The sequence below is a fragment of the Vanellus vanellus genome (genome assembly GCF_965231255.1).
Source record: "Vanellus vanellus genome assembly, chromosome: 10".
Classification (NCBI taxonomy): Eukaryota; Metazoa; Chordata; class Aves; order Charadriiformes; family Charadriidae; genus Vanellus; species Vanellus vanellus.
This window is the reverse complement of record NC_138915.1, coordinates 12,618,135-12,639,267: the sequence shown is the minus strand read 5'-3', so window position 1 is coordinate 12,639,267 and position 21,133 is coordinate 12,618,135.

The following is a 21,133-nucleotide window of genomic DNA, read 5'->3' as shown; positions in this document are numbered from 1 at the left end:
CAGGTCGATGCTGTGAGGCAGCGACCGGCTCCGGGCAGCGGTGAGGCCAGGGTTACGCATCACTGGCAGTTTGGGCACCAGCTGGGCCATGGATAACACAAGGGGCAGCTGCAGTCCCGGGGGGCCGGGCCAGGAACGCCTCTCCCTGACACTCTTAGGTTGGCCGAGAGCATCAAAATTACCTCCCAGACACATGGACAAGAGCCACCAGCCCCCCTCTGCCTCCTCAGCGAGCTCCAGGCACAGCTTCTCCCATTCCCTACTTCACTGTCCAGATTAAAATCCTTCTGCTGTCCCATAAAAATGGTAATCAAAATGACAACAACAACAATCAAATGCTCTCAGCAGCTGAGCCAGTTGGTCCTTCACACCTCCTGGCTGCCAGCAGCTCATTGTCACTGGGTGATGGGAGCTATAAGCTCTGTCCTTGGGCTAGGATGGACATAGAATCATAGAATAGTTTAGGTTGGAAAGGACCTTGAAGATCATCGAGTTCCAACCCCCCTGCCATGGGCAGGGATACCTCCCACTAGACCAGGTTGCCCAAGGCCACGTCCAGCCCGGGCTTGAACATCTCCAGGGATGGGGCCTCAACAACCTCTCTGGGCAGCCTGTGCCAGTGCCTCACCACCCTCAAAGTGAAAAACTTCTTCCTAATATTCAATCTGAACCTGCCCTCTTCCAGTTTAAAGCCATTCCCCCTCGTCCCATCGCTACATGCCCTAGTAAAAAGTTCTTCCCCAGCTCTCATGTAAGCCCCCTTTAAGTATTGGAAGGCTGCAATAAGATCTTCTTGGAGCCTTCTCTTCTCCAGGCTGAACAGCCCCAACTCTTTCAGCCTCTCCTCTGGGAAAGCTGGGGTGCTCCCAGGGCAAGGAGTGGGAAGAGACAGGTTGAGGGTTCAGCTCCAACCCCGGAGTTCAGTGATGACTGCAGTGGTGGCCATGCCCTCACGGGAGGGGAATGTTTTTTGTAGCAGCCCTACACAGTGAAGCACGAAGGACGGAAGGCCACCAGGATGGGTGGAAGGAAGGCCACCAGCCCAAAGGGCACCCTGGGAGAAGGTCAGTCACAGTCCCCCAAACTCTTCCAACTCAGAAAGCCACCGCTGGGCAGAGGAGCCCTGGGAGGGAGTTGCCTGCAAGACCTCAGGAAAGAGGAGCCGTGCTCCAGGCCCACCGTTGTGGTGCTAAATCCATACAAACCAGCCTCTCCCCCCTGCCTGCTAATTAGGCACGATAACAGGCTCTCTGCAAGCATGGGACGGGGACGCAATGAGGTTGGAGGGGAGCAGGCAGCCTGTCTGGCTCTGGGGAAGGTGGCTAGCACAGACCGCTCTCCTCGCTGACCACACTGGGATGCTCTGGCCCCTTTTCGGCGCTCACCCAGCCAGCTCCTCCGAGCCATGGCAGGAGAGGAGCCTCTGGTCACGCCTGACTGCTGGCAGGGAGCTGCGCGGGTGCCGGGCAGAAAGGAGAGCTCAGGCTCAAAACCAATGATCCTCCTCGCAATCAAAAAGGAGGAGAGACAAAATCCTCTGACCCAGAGCATCTGCAAATCCTGGAGCGGGTGCTCACAGCAGAGGAAGGAGGAGCAGATCTCCCGGAGGCACGGCTCACCGCCAGCCTGTTCGCACGCTGGGGGTGGATTACGCAGCAGCGCTTTTGGTAACGACAGGTGGTACCACAAATTTGCAGGACAGGGATGAGATGCTCCCAAGTCCTTGGTCACCTTCGTAGAGCTCCACCAGTGCTGCTGCTGCAGACATCACGGTCGAGGTGTATCAGAGGCAGGAAGAGGCTCAGGGTCCAGGGGCAGTTTCCAAATAATGCCTAGGGCCACTGAGGCAGAGATGCAGCATTACTGACTGAGAGATGCTCCCTAATCTCCTGGGAGCTGTGGCTGGGGGCATCGCATACACCCTGTGCGGGACTGGGAGATCGGAGGTGTATCTGCCCAGGTCCTTCATGGACAGGCAGGAGCGGGGCTCTGCAGCCAAATCACACGGGGACTGGGACACCCACAGGTGTTATACCTGGTCTTTGCTCTTCATGCCAAGCAGAGCGATTCCTGGGGAAGCAGCCTGCGCCAAAGCTTGGGTAAAACACTGCTGCCTTCCCAGCGGAGGAGCCTGCAGGAGCTGTGGTCTGCGGATGTGAAATTCAAGCCACTTCCAGAAAGACCCTCTTGTTGAACAAGTGCCAGGTGAAGGAGCAAATGATGAGACGCTGTCATCTCAAACCGGCCTGGGAGACAGACCTTCCCCATGTGCCACTGGCTCTCTGGCTGGACGCCAGCGCGATTCCTCCTGACCAGGCACCCCAGCCTTGCTTTATTGGTCCTGTAAAACCCCCACACAGCGGCTCGCACGTGCCAGCATCCCTGCTGACACCTCATTTGCAAGAATATTGCCGGGGGCAGGTAAACACAGGCAAGTTATTAGTATCAGCATTAGCGGAGACTATCTAACTTGGATCTCTTCCTGCGTGAACAGGTAGCGAGGGAAGGCATTGCCATAAAGAGATCTCCTCTGAAGAGCTGAGCCAAAGCAAACCCCAGTGCCCTCCTCTTACAGAGCCAAGGGACAGGTGCTGAGGACGGGACCTCCTTCTCTCCCACAGCCACAAGGTCTCTCCCTCCCTGGAGGAACCCACAGCACCGGGATGGCCCCAGCTCGCTGGGGAACATTCCCTTCCCTCGCCCAGCTCAGGCCTGGGTCCCCTCTGGGACTAGAGGATTTTGACTGAGGAAAGCACTTTTTTTAAAATAAAACCCCCCAGCATTTTATTGCTGTTAGGCATCAGTGAAGCACACGCTGTGCTGTGTTGGCTGCGATCGTACAGACCCCCAGGTTGAGGACTGCAGGGTGGGGATGCTGCTTGTGAGGTCTGTTCTCTGTGTCCCCACCCCAGGCAGGACCAGGTATCTAACGCCTTCTCAGAAACGTCTCTCTAATCAGTAGGGTTACAGCAGGAGGAGACCCAAGGCTCTTCTGCTCGAGTTCTTTGTACAGCCAGTGAAAAGAGGAGTGTCACGAGACCTGCTCGGAGGTGATGTGGCGGCAGCAGCCAGGAGGAGAGTTACCAGCTGCTCCATGCACGCAATACAATTCCCATTAAAGGGAATAAAAAAAATAAAAAACAAAAAGCAAAGCACAGAAACCAACCGAGCACTGAACCAGTTCAAAGCGTCCTCTGTCTAACCTGAAGAAAGGATCCTCTGCCAGCGAGAGCCCACAGCCTGGGAGATGCTCCTAGAGCAGCCTCCCCCCGCCCCGCATCCCACCACCTACCCCGCTCACGAGATGGTCCGTGGGGTCCACGGGGTCTCTGAGGCAAGGCGTTGGGTGCAAGGTGCTTTGAAGCCCTACCTTGTGTGGGAGGTATCACCCGCTCCCCCTGGAAGAAATCAAAGCGAGGGGTCTGCAGGGTGTGGGGCAAACACTGCCACAGCGCCCCAGGCTCACCCAGCCCCGGGTTCGGCTGCCTGGGCACGAGGGGGACCCTCCGACAGAGCCCGGTGCTGGGGGCAGGTGAGGGCTGCCAGGAGGAGATAGCACGGACCCCACACAGCCAGCGGCACTTCCATGGGGTGAAGGACCAGGAGAGCAGCCAGGAGGGGCTGTTAACCGGGCATCCCGCTAATGGGAAAGGGAATTAAGGGCTTCCCAGAGAGACCGGCACTGGGATCCGGATTTAGCAGCCTCATTCCTTTGGGACTGCAAAGACAATGTAAACCCCTGGGGCATTAAACCTGAAGAGCATATCAAACTAGCAGGGAGAGAGGAGAGGCCAGCACCATAGGAGAGACGGTAATTACAGAATTACCTGCCAGCCTTTAGGCAGATAAATGACACAAGATTTTATACAGATAAACCGAGACTTAGTACAGTCGGGGAGAAGATGGGTGCTGGGGCAGGAGCAGCCTCCACTATCTGGCTGATGGCAGGGCAGAAGCGAGGCCTGGAGGGCAAAGAATGCGAAAAAGAGGAGCCGAGTCTGCACGCCGGGAGCGATGCCGGCACAGGGGAGCAGCGGCAGACGCAGCGCCTCGCTCCCACCCGGAGAAGGATGGGAGGACGGCGCGGCTCGGCACGCACCGAGATCGGTACTGCGAGAAACCTCAGCCCCTGCTTAGCAGTCAGGTCAGGCAGCACCAACGCCGCCCGGGCGCCTGGAGAGGACGCGCTGTTTTTCCTCTTGCAGTCAAGAGAGCACAGGGATGGTTTAACCTCTGCGCCAGGGGCCAGGCTGGTTTCTGCATTCCTGCCCATCCCAGACCCACAGGCATCCCGGGACTTGCGGACAGCACACGTGGGCTTCGTGAGAGCAAGATGCAGAAATAATTCAAGACCAGAACAGGCTCTGCTTCCCCACACTTAATGGCAGCAAACCCAAGAGCCGGCTTACAAGCCTGTGGAGCGCTGGCTGCCTCCCTCTCCCTCTCCGGGGCTGCGGATGGCTGAGCCCTCAGAGCTGGGCATTTCCCTCGCCCGCTGCCACCTCCCAGCTGGCAAGCTGCCACCTCCTCAGAGCCTTTCCAACCTTTGCCAACGCTGGGCAAGACCAGGCTTTGCTGCCTTCCGCTCCGAAGCAGGCTGCCCGGTTTGGCACTCCTGGTGCGGGGGGTCCTACCCCCCGGCCAGACCTTCCCAGCTCTCCTTGGCAGGAGGACAACACCGTACGCCCTACTCAGGCCCTGGGGACAAGGACCCAGATCCCTCTTCAGCTGTTGCCGTTCGGAGACATCTCCTCGGTCTCTTGGAAACGCTGCCGCGTGGGAGCCACCGCGCGGGGAGTGAGTCACGCTGCCGGGGCGGCACGCGGGCACGCCAGGCGCCGGCCACTGCTCACCCCCCAAGATGCCCCGCTCCCCCGGGTGCCATGCCACGGGGCAGAAAGCCAGGTGTCCCCATGGAGCCGCATCTCCCACGGCTGGGTGACAGCCCCATGCCTCCCACCCCGCTCTGCTGCTCCGGCAGCTGCTAAAGTGCCGCGAAGCATTTCCCAGCGGCTGCTTTTCCGTGCCACAGCATCAGGGAGAGAGGGAGTAGCCCTGGGAAGGCAGCTCCTGCAGAGACAGAGACCCCGTGTCCCCCTGCACAGAGGCACACGGCGTGAGAAAATCCACCCTCCCCCAGCTCGGAGGCTTTGGGGCTAAGGGGAAACCGAGGCATGGGGTGAGGAAGGGACTTGCTGCAGGAGATTACTGATGGTGCAGAAGCCCGTGGGCGAAAGGCTCCCGTGAGACTCCTCACCCTGGGGGAGGCATCCTCCGAGCCACAGGGCAGCAGCCTGGCCACCTACCTACCTTTAGGGACCACCTCCTCAACTGGCCTCAAAGATAGAGCAAGCTCCCCAAAAACTGATGGGATACTAAGCACTTCCTCTGAAAGGGAGCAATTACCACAAAATACAGATTATGCAAATACCTTGGTTACAAAAATGATGCTCCCTGAATGCAGAGTAGGAAAGAATAGAGCTGCGGAGAACGAGAATTCGTTTAGCCAAGAGCTGCACCACGTCTCTTCAAAGTGCTGAGATGCGGAGAGAGGCCTCCTTGGGCACAGGGACTTTAGGAGGCCACCACAGCCCACTGACCGTCACAGCAGGGACAGAGATGGCACCCGGCATTTCTCTTTCCTCCCAAAGCACTCCAGAGCTGTTACTATCGCTCCCCTTGGAAGAACGAGGAAATCAAGGCACAGAAGGTGGCACTTGGCCACCAAGACCCAGCTTGCAGAGACAGAGAAGAGGCTGAGGTGCTGCTGCCGGGGTGCTCTGCTGCTTCCCATTCCCCCTGCGAGCGCTCCCGGGCAGGCGGCGTTCGCTGCTGCGGCGCGATGAGTCGGACTTGCCAGAGTTGGCTTCGCATGGATGGAGGTGTTGTGAGAAGCAACAAGAGCACAGGGTTGGGGAAAAAAAGCGTGTGGGCTACTCGGGATGGGCTGGGACGGCAGCAGCCACCATGGCAGGCAGGAGGCTGGATAGGGGAGGGCTGAGGGGGGACCTGTGAGTCTTGATTCAACAGGCAGGGACTGCCCTGCCTCGGCACACACTCCCTGGCACAGTGGCAATGATGTTCCCAAGGCCTGACGTTACCGGCTCAAGAGGAGCGTGGCTCAGCGTGCCACCCACCGCTGCACAGCCCTGGCTGTGTTCCTCTGCTCTGGGTTTCTTCCAGCCCCATCTGCCACCACAGTGGGTCAGTTTTGCAACCCCAAGCCCTCGAGCAGGCTGCGTAGTCGGTGCCAGAGCCTCAAGGGTGAGCATGGTGCCATCCCCAGAGGTGGCGGAGGACCCTGACAGCCCTTTCAGCCTTGCAAGCAAGGCAGCTTTGGAAGGATCAAGGGCTGATTTGGAAGGACGAAGGGTGACACACCTGAGACAAGAGCCATCAGGCAGCACCGTTTCATGCCTGGCCACCACATTTCTCCCAGTGCAAGGTGGGTCTAACAGGGATGGCTGATACCACGCAGCATCCCTGGGCAGGAACAACTGCTTCTCACAGCACCTCTGGAGCCACCAGACCCTCACACGGGTCTGAGCTCTGGGCACACCGGTCCGTGCCCTGCCCACTCTCGCCTGCCTGGCGGTCGTCACTCATCGAGTCCCACTGATGTTGCATGAGGAGGAAGGACAACTCATGACGCAGTAAATGCCAGCAGAGCCAGCCATGTGATGCTATTTCCTATCCCCATGGAGCAGAAAAGCCATAAGTCAGCGGGAGCGCTCTTTGCATCGTCCCCACGCACTGATGCCAGGCAGATTTATGGTAGCAGCGCAGGCACTGCCGCGCCAGTCCGGCAGCCCAGTATTCCCTTCCACAGCCAGTGGCAGGACCAAGTCCCCAGTGCGAGTGTCTCCGTGGGTCACACCAGTGACCTCCTCCCACTGCCAGCACTGTCTGGCCAGAGACAGTGAAGCATCTCCTCCGGTGCTCCAGGGCGGGTGGGGTCCACAGAGTGGACTTTGCAAAATCTGGGACCCCACCCGCCCTGGAGCACCGGAGAAGATGCTGGACCGCAGCAGATGGCCAGACCCTCACTCAGTGACTCCTGATGGCCCGACTGTCCCAGCCTCTGGGACGCTGTGACACAAAGATGCTCTTTGGGCATCTTTTCAACACAGCCTGTTTGCGAACAGCCTGGTGCAGCCATCGCACACGTAGGTGGTGCCACATGTAGACCGGTGGCATCGCTTGCCCAGGAGGTACATGGCTCCTCTGGCTGCTGCGCTGGTGCAGGTGGCTGCCCCGGGGGTTCAGACAGCAGGAGAGAGCCCAACCCAAACCAGCATCGGGAAGAGTTTCACAGTCAGCTGAGCCTTTTCCATTTCCAGGGTGAAATCCCTGCCTGAGGACCAGGACTGTGCCCGCTTGGACCATGACAGCAGCTGCCTCTTCAAATCCTTCTCTGAATTTGAGTGCCTCAACGATATTTCCAGAATCCAAGGGTTTCTTCCCATGGCCAGGGAGAGATGGATCTCACTGCTCCACAAGCCCTTGCCAGGCTGCCCAGCCCCTTCCCAATCCTGCCTTGCCCTCAGGCAGGTCCCCTCAGAAAGCCATGTTTGGCCTCTTGGCACTCCTGCCATGCCACTGTTTGCTCACAACAACATATGTGTTGGGTTTGCTTTTGATGAGCAAAACCCCACCTCCTCCTTATCTCGCCCCGGTGCTGAGCTCACACTACCTCAGGAGAGACAGAAAGTTAAATCTACGGACAAGGTGAGAAAAGCCTCCTGCTACGTATAACCACAGCAAACAGCACAGGCACTTGCAGATCCCCTGTGACACCAGTAATCCCACCTGCTACCGATACAGTTCCTGACGTACCTCTATTAGCGCTCTCTCTCTTACTCTTTCCCAAAATCAAGCATCCTCTGTTCTCCTGGGGTAGCAAGGGGCTTGATGGAGGTGCCACTCCACCCCACGGGACTAACCTCAGTTTCTATCGACTTCAGGTGGAACACGCCTGGCCTCGACTGCTACACGATGCTGGGCACCAAGTGACCGGGTGGCAGCACCCCGTCTACCCTCCCTCCCATCCAGCACCCCACTCCTGCCTGCTTCAGCATCCCGTGAGCTGCTCCACCACCCTCCTTCCCCCCAGCAACCCCGTTAGGTCACCCCCAGCACCCCAGCCCCACTGCTGTGGCATCCCCACATCCAAACCAAGGGACACGTTTGAGGAGCTGCCAAGCCTTTATCTTAACGCGGAGCCTTAACACACCAACCATGAGCAGCTGGAGGCAGATCCGCTCGCAGCGTTGCCGGTGCTGTGAGAGCAGGACACTGCTCCAGCACGCTGGCATTGCACGGCTTCACACCGGAGGTGGCTGATGGAGGAGTGTGCAAGTCTGTCTGGTGGGATTGGAGCTCCTGCCTCCAGCACGGACAAGGTGGACTTGTTCCCGGCTGCCTGCCACCTCCCAGCCACGCTCACTCACTCACTCTGCTAAAGAAAGGGCTCAGCTTTGGGGATCAGAGCTCACATCCCGGTGAGCCCCGCCATGGGGTGTCTCCTCCCTTGGGCTCAGGCTCCTGGGAGCTCAGAAGACCTGGAAGGGGCCCTGCTGATGCTGCTGGCCTCTCCCACTGATGCCAGCTGGCCGCAGGGAAGCATCCCGGCACTCCTCCCCATGCTTTTGCTGACGGGGATGATGAAGGCAGAGATCCTGCTGTGCCTCCCCCTGTGAACACACAGCGATGCTACAGGGGCCTTCTGCAGACAGCCAAACCCCTCAGCTGCCCAAGTACCACCCATCACCTCAGGCCAACAAGCTGCAGCTTGTACTTTTGCTGCCTTCAGGAAAAATAGCTCAGGCACCCAGGCAGTAAGATCCCCCTGGGTTATATCTGAACTTTTCCAGGCACCATCATGGTCCTCTGGAGATGTTTGGGGATTTTTGCTGCCAGCCCACTTAGAGACATCCCATCGCTCACACGGCAAAGAGCCGCTACATCACTCCCGGTCCCTGGCCGCAGTGCAGCGCTGGGATCTCTGTTTGCCCCTGGAACGGGAGAGGCTTGCACAGGGCTGGAGAGCATCCAGCCCTGGTACATACTACCCAGACAACATCTCAAGTCTTCCCCAGAGGGACCTGTGTCCAACCCCAGCAGCTGGGAGGAGGGATGTGACAGCCGAGGCGGGCTGGCTGTACACGCTGATGGCAGCACACCCCTGCTGACCTCCTGGTCCACCTCCCACCAGCACCGCGTCAGCCTCCCGGCACCGTGGGCAGCAGCAGGAGGAGCATTTTCAGCTCATGCTTGTAAAGGAATGGAGGGAGTAACCTCCAAACCACTCCCTGTGGAGGGACAGATTGCTTCAAGTGCCCGCAGACAGCACCTTCTCACTGCCCTCTCCGCCCGAACACAGCACCGCATGCTAATTCTCAGTACTGACCAGTCCACGGTCTTCGCACGAACAAGCCCCTCCATTGCAGCCCAAAGTCAATGGGAGCAAGCAACAGCAAAGATGAAGAGAGGGGGATGGATGCTCAAAGGTAGCTGCAGACAGCGATGGAAGCAGGTGCAGGTTGCAAGGGAGCATTGGAATAGTGGAAATAAAGAGAGGCAGAGCAAGGAAATACGACCTGAAAGAAGCAGTTAAGCCTCCAGAGAGGAGACACACGGCAGCGCATGGACCGAGGCTGGATATCCGCACAGGGAGATGGACCTGCCTCATCCACCGGGTACCTTCTCCCACCTCTTCCCAGATGAACAGAGCACTCGCTGTAGGCTGTGCCACAGCCGGGCAACAGATCTGCTCGAAAAAGGTCCCAAAGCTGGACAGAGGCCCAAGACACAAGTTCTTTGGGGCAGGAACAATATCTCTTGCATCCTCTGCATCTGTCCCAGTGCCCAGCTGAAGAGCTGGCAGGACAGCAGTGCCCCGAGTGCCGGCAGCACTCGGAGGAGCAGGCTGGGAACCAGAGCTGCCTGCGGTCTCGCCGGGCTCTATAGGCATTTCAGCTGGGACGTGCCTCCAGGTTTGTCAAAACACTTAAAGATATGAGCGACAGCAGAAGGATATTGGCTCCACCACACCAGCTGCCCTTCCCGCATCCTTTTTAGCGTTGCTCCTTTTAATAACTCCAGTTAATATTGCACGCCTCTACCAAGAGTCCTTTTAGACCAGCAGCAGCCTCCGAGTTGCTTGGAAACTGTTTGCTGCAGCCACCGAAAGCCGCCGTTGGGAGGGCTGGACGCCAGCCCGCTTCCCGGGGCTGCCAGCGCTGGGAACCCGGCGGAACACCCGTGCTCCCTTTCCTGGCACGTGCCGGGTGCCGGAGGAAGCAGAGACGAGATGGGAGCAGCTCCGACATGCACCGGGTACCTGAGAGCCAGGAAAGGCTCAGGGAGCCGGTGGGGGGCTCGTCAGAGGACTCGCACATCCCTCCCACGGCTGCCTTTCAAAACGTTCCCGGCCGGAGGGTAAGGGCGACTTTCCAGACCAACATTCGCGGGAAATGTGCTTGGCCCCGCAAGATTTATTTGGCCAAATGCAGACACCAAATTCAATCATTAAGAAGTGAGAGAGAGGGTTTTGCTTTACGGGCAAGTCTCCACGCGGCCTTGATGGTGAAGTCATTTACCGACACCTCCGTAATACTCTATGAATAATTAGGTATCTCTTCCAATTTATGGCTTACCATAAAATGCTGCTACAGTTTTGGAGACACCTTTTTTTTTTTTTTTTTTTTTACACTGTAGCAATGACAAAAAGCATGTTTTATTGCAGGAATGGCAGTGTAAGTATATTTATCCATTGGCCAGGATTCTGTGGTACAGTTTCCTCTCTAATGGCTGTACAAACATATATACATCCCAGATTTATACCCAGATTTTCCATACTTTGCTTTTTAATTTACATAATATGTGAAACTTTCTACATAAAATGGAGAAAAGCACCGAGCCGTTCTTGCCAACCCACCCCCCTGAATTCAGCGCTCCCCCGTCTCGCACTGCTCCTGTTTCCCTGCAGCGAGAGCGCTCCGGGCATCCCGCAACTGCCTTTGGGATCCCACCTTTTAGCTCAGCGCTGCTGGGAAGAAGGAAGGCCAAGGGGGAGGTGGATGAGGACCCCAGGGCCAGCTCAGCGCCAGAATCCCCGAGAGAAGAAACGTGAGGGGAGCAGGTTCTGCCAACGCTGGTGAAATGCATCTCCAACACCATCCCAACTGACACCTTCCTCTATCGCCCCGGTGAAGCACTGCCTTTCCTTTTTTTTTTTTTTTTTAAATATTGTGGAATTAGAAATCTGATTGATATGAATATGTAACAACGCTGCTTTATTAATAGCAGCTGCATTATCAGTTCGCTCCCTGCTATTGGCAGGAGATCTGGGACAATATGTGGATTGAAAACTAAAGAGAAATGCAACACGCAAAGGCAGCGGCAGCGAGATCATTTCATTCCTTTTCCCGGTGAGCAGGCCAGGCCAACACAAACAGGATGGTCACTGATGCATCGCCATCGCTCTTTCTGCCCGGTGGTGGGAGCAGGCATTGGGATGGCTCCATGGCACGGACAGTCCCGAGCACACCACGCGGCCATCTGCAGAAGGATTTGCAGCCAGGGCCCCCCAGCACAGGCAGGAGACACCCCTTCAAGCTGGGGAGCACCACAGCCGGCTTTAACCTCCGCAAATTGAGGTCATTCGGTACAGAGCGTCACACAAATCTCCCTGGCACGGGTAATAAACTCCCTTCGCAGTTTGCTTTCCTTACTCCCCCCATCACCACCCTGGAGGCTTAAATGAAAACAAGATTACAAAGGAGATTGGATTGGACATATTTCTGGTGTGCTATTTTAGCTGTAAATTATGCCAGCTTCATAAAACCCCAACTGTTCTTTCCCGAGATCCCTGCATAGATTGGCTTGCTAAGATCAGGCAAGCGGGCACTCGCTGCGGGCAGGCATTGTCTGGAAAAACACTTACAGGGTCCAAACAGTAGCGAGATGCTATAATGCTACACATATATATACATATACACACATATATATGCACGTACACATAGGCATGACAGCACCCAAGAAGTTCCCACGCCCGTTGATTAGCTAAACAGTGACACACACAGGTCTTCCAAGCCCCTATCCATCAGGCTTCGGCGATCCGACCCTATGGATCACCCGCGCCATTTCGGCTGCTTGTGCCAACGCAGCCGACGCTTTCCTCCACCTTAGCTAATCCCAGGAGAGAGCAGAGCATCAGGCAGCACGGTCGGAAACAAGGCTGGACGCAAGGGATGGGACACGGGGCCACGCTCTGTCACGCCGCGAGTCAGCAGAGGTGGCGAGGCCAGCAGGGATTGCTGCCGCGGCCGCCGCAGGGCTCCCAGCCCCGGGGCAAGGCTGGGGAGCGGGGCTCTGCAGCGTCGGCGCAACACGGCCACAGCCTGAACTTTGCTACGGCAAACCTGGCGAGAGGTTTTGCGATTCCTCTCACGAGCACCACTGCACCTTGGCTGCGCTCCACGACCCTGGAGGACGGAGCAGCCAGTGCTGCTTCAGGGAGAGTCTCGTGGCACTGCCCAAAACTAAAAGGACAACAGCTCCGGTGGCAGTCCGCTCCCATCCCCAGCCCCTCTCCTACAGTGCCACCGACACCCGCTCCCCCCCCATCGGGGGCTGCCTCCACACCGCGCTGCCTGAGCGACAGAGGCGTGCGCAGTGCAGGCAGCTAGGCAACGGGGACCTTGAGTGGAGTGCCACCACTCTGGCTGCCGCAAGCGCTCTGCCACCTCCGAGGGACACGAGCCGCTCTGGGCCCCGAGGAGACGAAGCCAGCGAAGCCCCCACAGCCCACGGGAGAAGCCCTCCTCCACCCGCTCCCCATTACCTGGAGGGAGAGGGCTTGAGAGCGGCAGCAGACTTTGCCTTTCCCTGAGCAGACACGGCAGCGAGCCGTCTCCCCTGTCACACTCCCACGGCTCCACCTGCTCGGAGCGGAGCCAGGTCCCACCACACTTCCCGCACGCGTCAGCTCACAGCCCGTGCCGCCAGCCCGGGGAGCGGCACAAAGGAAAACCCTCCCTGGCAGGACGAGTCCAGCCCATCGCATCCATCCTCCGCTCCAACGGCCCCGCCAGGCCAGGCTACAGCCGGCTTAGTTTTGCACATCTATCGCAAGTCTGCCACGTGAAGACCCCCTGCAGGGTCAGGGACCTTTCAGGAGACCACGCAATTTGCGGGCAGACATCTGTACATCTTCTAAGGAAGGCTACAGAATCCTACCGGCAAGCGAAGAGGCAGTGCAAGCTGGCAGAGGCGTTTGCATCGCAACATCACGTATTAGGAAGAAAGGGGCTGAAGCTTGAGAGCGATCAAGGCAGCGCAATAAAGCTGGACAGCTGCGAAAGGGCTCATATTCAAAGACCCTGGGGCGCCTCATCGCGCTCTCCGATGGGGAGCTGCATCTCCCTCACGTGGACGCACGTGTGTGTCCCCACCTGTGATAAGCCATCTCTGCACATTACGCTGTGACTTTCACCACCAGGATGTGGCACCGGGCTTGTCTGCATGTGTACGTATCTATCAATACAAAACCAGGCTTCCTGGGCAATCAATAATGCTATTTAAGAGATAAATCTCACCATCGACTGGCTGCTGAGGCCAGCTCCTGATTAATTTAAAAGAGAGAGAGAGGGAGAAAATGGCGAAAGAGCTCAGAAGTGTTCCCAACGTCAGGAGGCATCAGCCCTGCGTGCTCAGGCTGTGCAGGCGGGGATGGATGGGGCTGGCAATGGATCGGGCTGGCCATGGATTGGACCGTCTGTCTCTGGGTTACAACAGGACAGGGCTGTGCAGGGACCCGTCTTCTAAGGGGGATGCAACCCCACCGCCAAACACCTCCATGACCTGAGACCAGAGCCTCCTTAAACCCAGCAGGGGCCACCAGGTACAGCTAGGCAGAAACACTCTGATTTTTACCCAGCACCCTTGGGGAAGAAAAGGCCCGTCTGTGAACGTGTGCGAGCACTCGCTGTGCCGTGCACATATGAAAACCAGACATTGTGTTTCCCGAGTCCAGCTGTGGCTGTGCCGGTTTTGAGGCTCCTCGACCATCCCACACCCAGCCTTGGTGTTTTGATCATCGATTCGAGTGGGTCAAAGGGGCTTGTTGGCTGCCAAGCCCTCAAAGGTGGCTCCTGGCCACCATGTCTGTGTCCTGGCTGCAGGAGAAGTCTCTGCTGTGGTGCTTGTAGGACCTCACCCAACCCATCTCTGGCCCTCCATTTTCGGGAAAGGACAACTCCCACCGGACCAGGTCAGAGCAGGGGATGAGCAGAGCTCACCTAGCCTCGCCAGGGAAGGCTGTGAAGAGCCATCCCTCTCCTCTCTGTGGAGAGGAGCCACCCCTTGCAAGCATTCAAGGGAGACGGACAGAAGGGACAGCACTGCTAAACCCACGGGACAGCACTGCCACACCAACAGACTGCCACTGTGCTGCCCAGAGACAATATTCAGTCAGATCAGAGATCTCCAGCCCTCCAAGCAGCAAGGATCTGAATGGACTCCCAGCAGGAGCCACACAAGAAGAAAGACTCTGTTTTAGGTAGGTTGGATCAATTGAAAAAAGATGTGTCTTTCAATAACTCAGGGGCATCTTCCAGCCTGCAGTGCCCAAGGCCACCACTTCCCCGAGCTGCACGACTTGAGGATGGATGGTGCCACATTTCCTTCCACGTTCCCAAGCGTTTCACCCCTGGCTGATGTGGATCCATGTCTCTGTCCCCTAATTTCAAAGCTGGAGCAACCCAATAGCACCGGTGCTGCGGATGGGTGCTGGATGGGAAGGAGCACGTCCAAACAAGCCCTGCTCTGCCAGGGAGCAAAAGGCCCCATAACATCAGCTCATCTCCCTCCTCCCATCACAGGCTCTGAGACATCACCCAGCAATGCCACGGCTGAGCTCTGGGAGAGGCAGGTGGCATCAAAAAGCATCTCAGCCCTGGGAGATTCGGGCTGCTTTCTGCCCCACGGCAGCAGTCCTGCTGCCCCAGGCCCCAAGGATGGTGGTGAGCTCATTCGGTGGAAGACCCACAGATGATCTGAGCCTTGTTCCAGCCAGGCTAGAGGCTCCTCAAGGCAGCAGCCAACTTGATCATTACATAAACACTTTCCTCACTACAGAAACGTGGTGCCCTGGGCTGGAGGTGCCCTGGCAGATGACACCGAACTCACGGGTACGAATCAGGAGAGAGGCTGGCTGCTGCTTTCAGCGGGAGGGGGGACGGACCTGTGCTAAGGCAGAGCTGAGGACCTGAGGCTTTGTCCTGCAGTGCCAGCGAGCAGCCGCCAAGCAAAGCGTGAAAGCATCTTGCCTGTATCACGGGGCTGTGATTGGAGGCAAAATCCCAGCCCTGCAGACCCGCGGGCAAGTCGCAGAGCCCAGCCTGCCGCCGGCCCCCGGCGTGCGGGTCAGCTCCCACGAGCTCGGGCGGTGAAGCAAAACACGAAGGCGGATGGTGCAAACAGTGCCTCATCTCCCGACTGCTTCCTGCTCGGGGACCTCTCCTGTGCTAGACTGGGTGTTATGCTTTCAGGCTTCCGTTCAAAGCTTGAACTAGCTTACTTCAAGACAGAAATAAGCTCCAGAGCTCGCTACAAGCACACTGTTGTTCACTGCAAGCATCAGGCCACCCTCCCGCCTCAGGAAGCTTGAAGCCACCGGGTCCTCGTCCACCCTAACTCGTCGGGTAGCACCTCCTCCCTTCCCCAGCCCTATCTCCAACACCCTGGTCCTGGGCTTACAGAGGGATCAAACCTGAGCCTGCTTCAGTTGCACCCCCAGCATGCTCCCCCCATCCGCCACTGTACAAAGAGGATGAGGTTTTGCATCTGCTCCACAGGCTCTTCCTTAACAAGCAATCCCAATCCCTCTGCGCTGGGAAAGCCTCCCGGGAAGCCGAGAGTCAGCTGCTGGCAGCCAGTGGCATTGGCTGCCAGGACGGGATTGGGGGCTTCGCAATGGGACAAGCCGCAACAGCTAGGGCTGCTGCAGGGACGGCCCTTGGTGCCAGCAGTGCCAAAGCCCTGGGAAGAGGCAGACACGCTCCGACTGTGGGGTGCCAGCAGCTCACTGCTATCCACGCTGGAGCACTCAGCCAACCTCACCCCGTGCTCCCTTCATGGCTGGGTCCCGCAGCGACTGCCCACGACGACACTGAAATTGGGGCTTCGAAGCGGTGCTGCAGCACAACGGTGGCTGTTGCCATGCCAATCAAGTGGGCAGTCGGCACATTGAACTGCCAAACCAGGAGAGCAGCCACGCTAAGTGGAGATGGACCCATGCCAGTGTGCCCTGGGGGGCTGCTTTCCCCCGTGGGCTCCTGCAGCAGCATCGCGCCGCCCGAGGAGCTCAGCTGCTCTGGGCCGATGCCCTGACCGAGCACCAGGCACTCCGCGGTGCACGCAGCCCCCGCAGCCCCCTCCCCACCCCACCGCAGCCCTGCGCCCTCATACCCCAGCTCATGCCAGCAGCTGTGTACAGACACCAGCGCTGGCTCGTCCCCGCCGCTGGAAGGAGGCAGACAGCGTGTCAGCAAACACAAGGGAAAGTTCAGCATCGCGGGGAGGCGAGCACGGCCGCGGGTCCTCAGCGAGCAACCAGAGAGCGGGAAGCTGCAGGCTCAAAGGCACAGGGACAGGACACTGTCTGGGCTGGTGATGACTGGAGGGGACGTTGGAGCAGTCCCTTCTTAAAAAAACCCACACAAACATATATAAAAAAAAAAAAAAGAAAAAAACCCAACATGTTTTTTCGTTCACTGCTCAGGTGCGGTGTGAGCTCCTCGGTGCAGGACGACATGGATGTCAGCAGCTCACGCAGGGGCACGGATAAGTATGGAGGGCTGCTAAGCAGAGGGAAGCACCCTGCCCGGGTCTCTGCCCGGAACGGAGGCAGTGCCAGCCCTCCCCTGCCCCGAGTACCTGCCTCCACCCAGGGACCAGCCACACGCTCAGCCTCCCTCAGGCCTGATGCAGAACCGCTCTTGCCCTCGGGGCAGTCTCGTGCCCAGCGAGGCTCTCGCACACAAGAACACACGTCGCAACCCATCCTGGTGCAAACCAGCTTTTCTCTCCTCCACCCTTCCTTTGTAGACATGGGGAAACTGAGGCACGGGACGGTGGAAAGAAGCATACAGCTCACTAGTTGTCATGAGAGAAGAGAAAGATGCGAATGTTTTCAAATTGCTCTTCCCTAAAAGCAAACCACATCTGTCTACCAGTCCTGCTGCTGACAAGGAGGAAAATTGCTCTAGAATAGGGAAATTAGGAAAAAAAAAAAAAAACAAACAAGCCCCAAGCCAGGAGCCAAGTGTGTTCATCACTGTTCTTTCAGCTCAGTCAGCCACGATACTTGGACTAACACAGAGAACATCGTCACCCAGGAGAGTGCCAAGGTGACCTGGGGGGCAGCGGCAGAGCTCCTTGCCCTGCACCCCACTTTCTCTGCGCAGCCTTGCCCTGCCCAGGGACCCCGGGATGGGGAAAGCCATCTCAGGTGAGAGCGGTGCCCAGCAGCACTGCTCCGATTCAGACTGCGCGAGCCCCTCAAACCAGATCCCTCATCCCGTGCATCATGGCGCGTACCTCCCGCAGATACACTGCCCGGGGACCACCGGGGCTGCGACAGGGAGATGGGGCAGCGGGACAGCCGGGGAGAGGATACCCCATAACCACCCTGGCGCCTGCAGAAGGCCACACGCACGTCTCCAGCTGACCCTGCGGGCTCTCGCAGGAGGACGAGGCAGAGCCCTGCTCCAGCACCTCCGTGCTACCGGCGGCTTCTGAGCACCCAGAGCCCGGGCAGCTGAGCATCCCTCCCGACGCCCCGTGGGAAACACGGAGCCGCCTGGCACTGGGGTGTTAGAAAGTGCCGGGGAGGAGGACGGCAGGCCGCCTGCCCCCTCGCCATCACCTCGCTCCAGCCAGCGCATCCCCGGGGGAAGGAGCCAGCCCACTCCTGCGAACCGGCGGCACCCGACAGACGGAGCGCCAGACCGACGGGTCCCCCCGCCGCCGCGCCCCGCAGCATCCCAGCAGGCACCCCTCGCTTCCCCCCGCCCCTCCCCGCCCCGGGACAAGGGCTCACCTGCGTTCCGCCGCCGCCTGTCCCTCCGTGACCCCCTCGGCAGCCTCAGGCGGGCGGCGCGGCGGGCGGCGCGGCGCGGCGGGCGGGCAGGGCAGGGCACCCGCAGCCCCCCGCCGCCGCCCCCCCCATGGCCCGCCGCTCCCGCCGCCGCCCTCAGCGCTCAGCCGGGGCCCGCCGCCTCCGCCCCGCAGCGCCCGCCCCCGCCATGCCGGTCCGGCCCGGTGCTCCCCGTTTCCCTCCCCCCCCCCCTCCCGGCCGGCCGGCGGCGGCGGGCGCTGTGCGCGGCTCTGCGGGGCGAGGGCGGGCGGCGGCGGCGGCGCGGGGCGGGGCACGGGGCGGGCGGAGGCGGGCGGACCCCCCCCGGAGATGGGGGGGCGGCGGTGGGGTCCGCCCGTCCCGCTTGGGGAGCCGGTGAGCGTCGCCCCCCCCCCTCCCCTCCGGACGCTCCCGGACGGTCACCTTCGGTGGGTACCGAAGGACCGGGACTCCATCAGCGGTCACCGGAGGAGCCCCCCCCGCCGGCTCCATCCTCAGCCGAAGCATCTCTCCGGTCCCTCCTGCTGAGTGTCGCCCCGCACCGCCGCAGACAGCCCGGGCAGGCCTGCAGTCACCGCAGACCTCCGCTCTTGCTCCCCTTTCCCTCTCTGCGGCGGCGGCGGCGGCCCCTTCCCCGAGCACCAGCCCGCTTCAGGGCCACCGCTCTGCCCACCCTGCTCCCCCCGCAAGCCCCTCTGCCTGTGGCACTTTTCCTGGAATGCCACTTGCCGTTTTGTCATCCCCTCACTCAACATCACGAGACCCTTCTGCAGTGCTCTATTAGCTTTTTTTTTTTTTTTTAAATTACCTTTAGGCATTATGTATGATGTGTAAACATTGCAACCTTACTCTTCATCCTCTTCCGAACGCACGGGATTGCCTGCTCGCCCATCCATAGGTAACTCCATGGTAACCTCCCTCCCAATCTGGAAAAAAGAATTAAAAAAATCAACAAAAGCTCTTAAGGAAACTACATTATCAACACATAAAAGGAGGTTTGTGTGCATTTCTTATTAAAAGATTGGGAAACGAGGGCTGGGAGGGAGGTTACCATGGATTTGGGGAATTCAAGTACACTATTAGCTGGCTAACATCCTCAAGAAAGAATGTTAATAGATTTGCAAGCCATGAAGATCTGACTGATTTCCATTATATCATCTTCCAAATCTCCCCGTTCTATTCTTTATCAGGGCTTCAAGCAACTCATTTGTTCTGTACAGACATTGGATTTGTCTATAGTTCCCTGGCTGTAAGCTTTTACAAAAATCGCAGTCACACTCGCTGCCTCCTGCTTGTATGATACCAGTGCTCATCCCAGCAGCAGGGCACCCGGCCCCATTGGTAGCTCAGTAGCTCCATGCTGCTCTTCCTCCAGAGCCCTTGGCAAAATCCTGCCCGATCCTGGCAATGCCTTGCTCTCCATTTCATCACTGTTTTACAAAAACCTCTTTTGACATTTCAGTTTGAGAGAGTTCTTCAGATTTATCTGCCATAAGAAAGGCCACAGTATGTGAATTTTCTAACATCCTCCATGGCAGATACTGATGTAAAGAAAATAATTTTGGTTTGATGTGAAGCTCTTACCTAAGAGCTTTTTGCAGCCACAGAAACCCAACAAGCCAGCACAGCACTGACTGCCTGTCTTCTAATGATGTTGGCATAGTCTTCATGGCATGTTTTTATGCTTTCAGCATGTCCCACCTTAAAACTTATCTCATCCTAGAGGTTTACATTTACCTCACCCAAATTTGTCCTCTATTTTCCTTGTTTGAACACAACACACACCTTCTGAAGGCTGTCTGTTGACATCTAATTGTCTCCTTTACATGGCTATTTTAAGCCTGTTGGCATTTTTTTGGCCCTTTACAGATACAGCTATGAAAAAATATTTCCAGAATGAAGACTGAGAAGAAGACAGAACAAAGCTCAAATGGTTTTCTAGATTTTAACATCAGAATTTATTCCATAAAAAAACCATACCCTCTCTCTGCCTGCCAGTACATGAAGACATCCGTCACAAAACACAAGCTGTTCATTGCAGAGTATTAGAATTTGTTTGTTGGCACCCACCTGCTTATATACACCTGTCACTTTTTCTTTCTTTCAGTTTGGATGCTGGTATGGAGCCTGCTTAAAAGCAGGAGCTGAGGGCCTCAGAGCAGCCGTATCATCTGCGAGAGTTTTACTCTCTCAGCTGCTTCTTTGGCCAAGTTTCCTTAGTTGTGCACAGCTTGTTTTCCAGAAGGCTGTTCTGTGGTTGGTGTTAGGTGAGAGTTGGGAAGCGGTGGGAAACTGTAACACGTGCAACACGCGCCCTGTCCCGCACACCGCCTGGGCGTGAAACACAAAGTTATTTCTCTTGCTCGGGTGCCTGAAGAGCTGCTCCGGGGGTATTTTCTGCCCTCTTCAAATGCTTTAAGGCTCATTGCCAGGTACAGTTAATTCAGAGACCCTCCTCTGACATCTCCTAATCTCTCAATGTGACCACCGCACACGTTATCTGTTTCTTAGCCTATGTTTCCCGTGGATGCTGTGGGCTCGCTGGCAGAGCTGGTACAGTGTCCCATGCCGCACGTCCCTGGCTCCCTGCGGCAGGATGAGACAAAGACCGCTGGGTTCACACTGCAACACTTGCTGCTCTTTCATGCTTCTTCTCAGTGCTGGATTAGCCTCTCATTAATTAGCTGCTTTGTTGCCCTCTCCACAGGGATTCTTGCTGTCCCTGATGACAAGATGAGGGGTTTCACCTTGTAGCACAATACTGGAGGAACCGCAGAAAAGACTCTGCTGGGGCTTTTGGTGGTCGGAAAGAACAGCAGAATGGAGGTGAGACCACAACAACAAATGTGCATCATGGAAAGTAAGAAGCAAACTTCATGGGGGCTCTTGTTCTCCAAAGAAAGTGCATACAGGCAGGCACGGCGACCCCAGCAGGCTCGGATAGAATCATAGAATCATAGAATGGTTTAGGTTGGAAAGGACCTTGGAGAT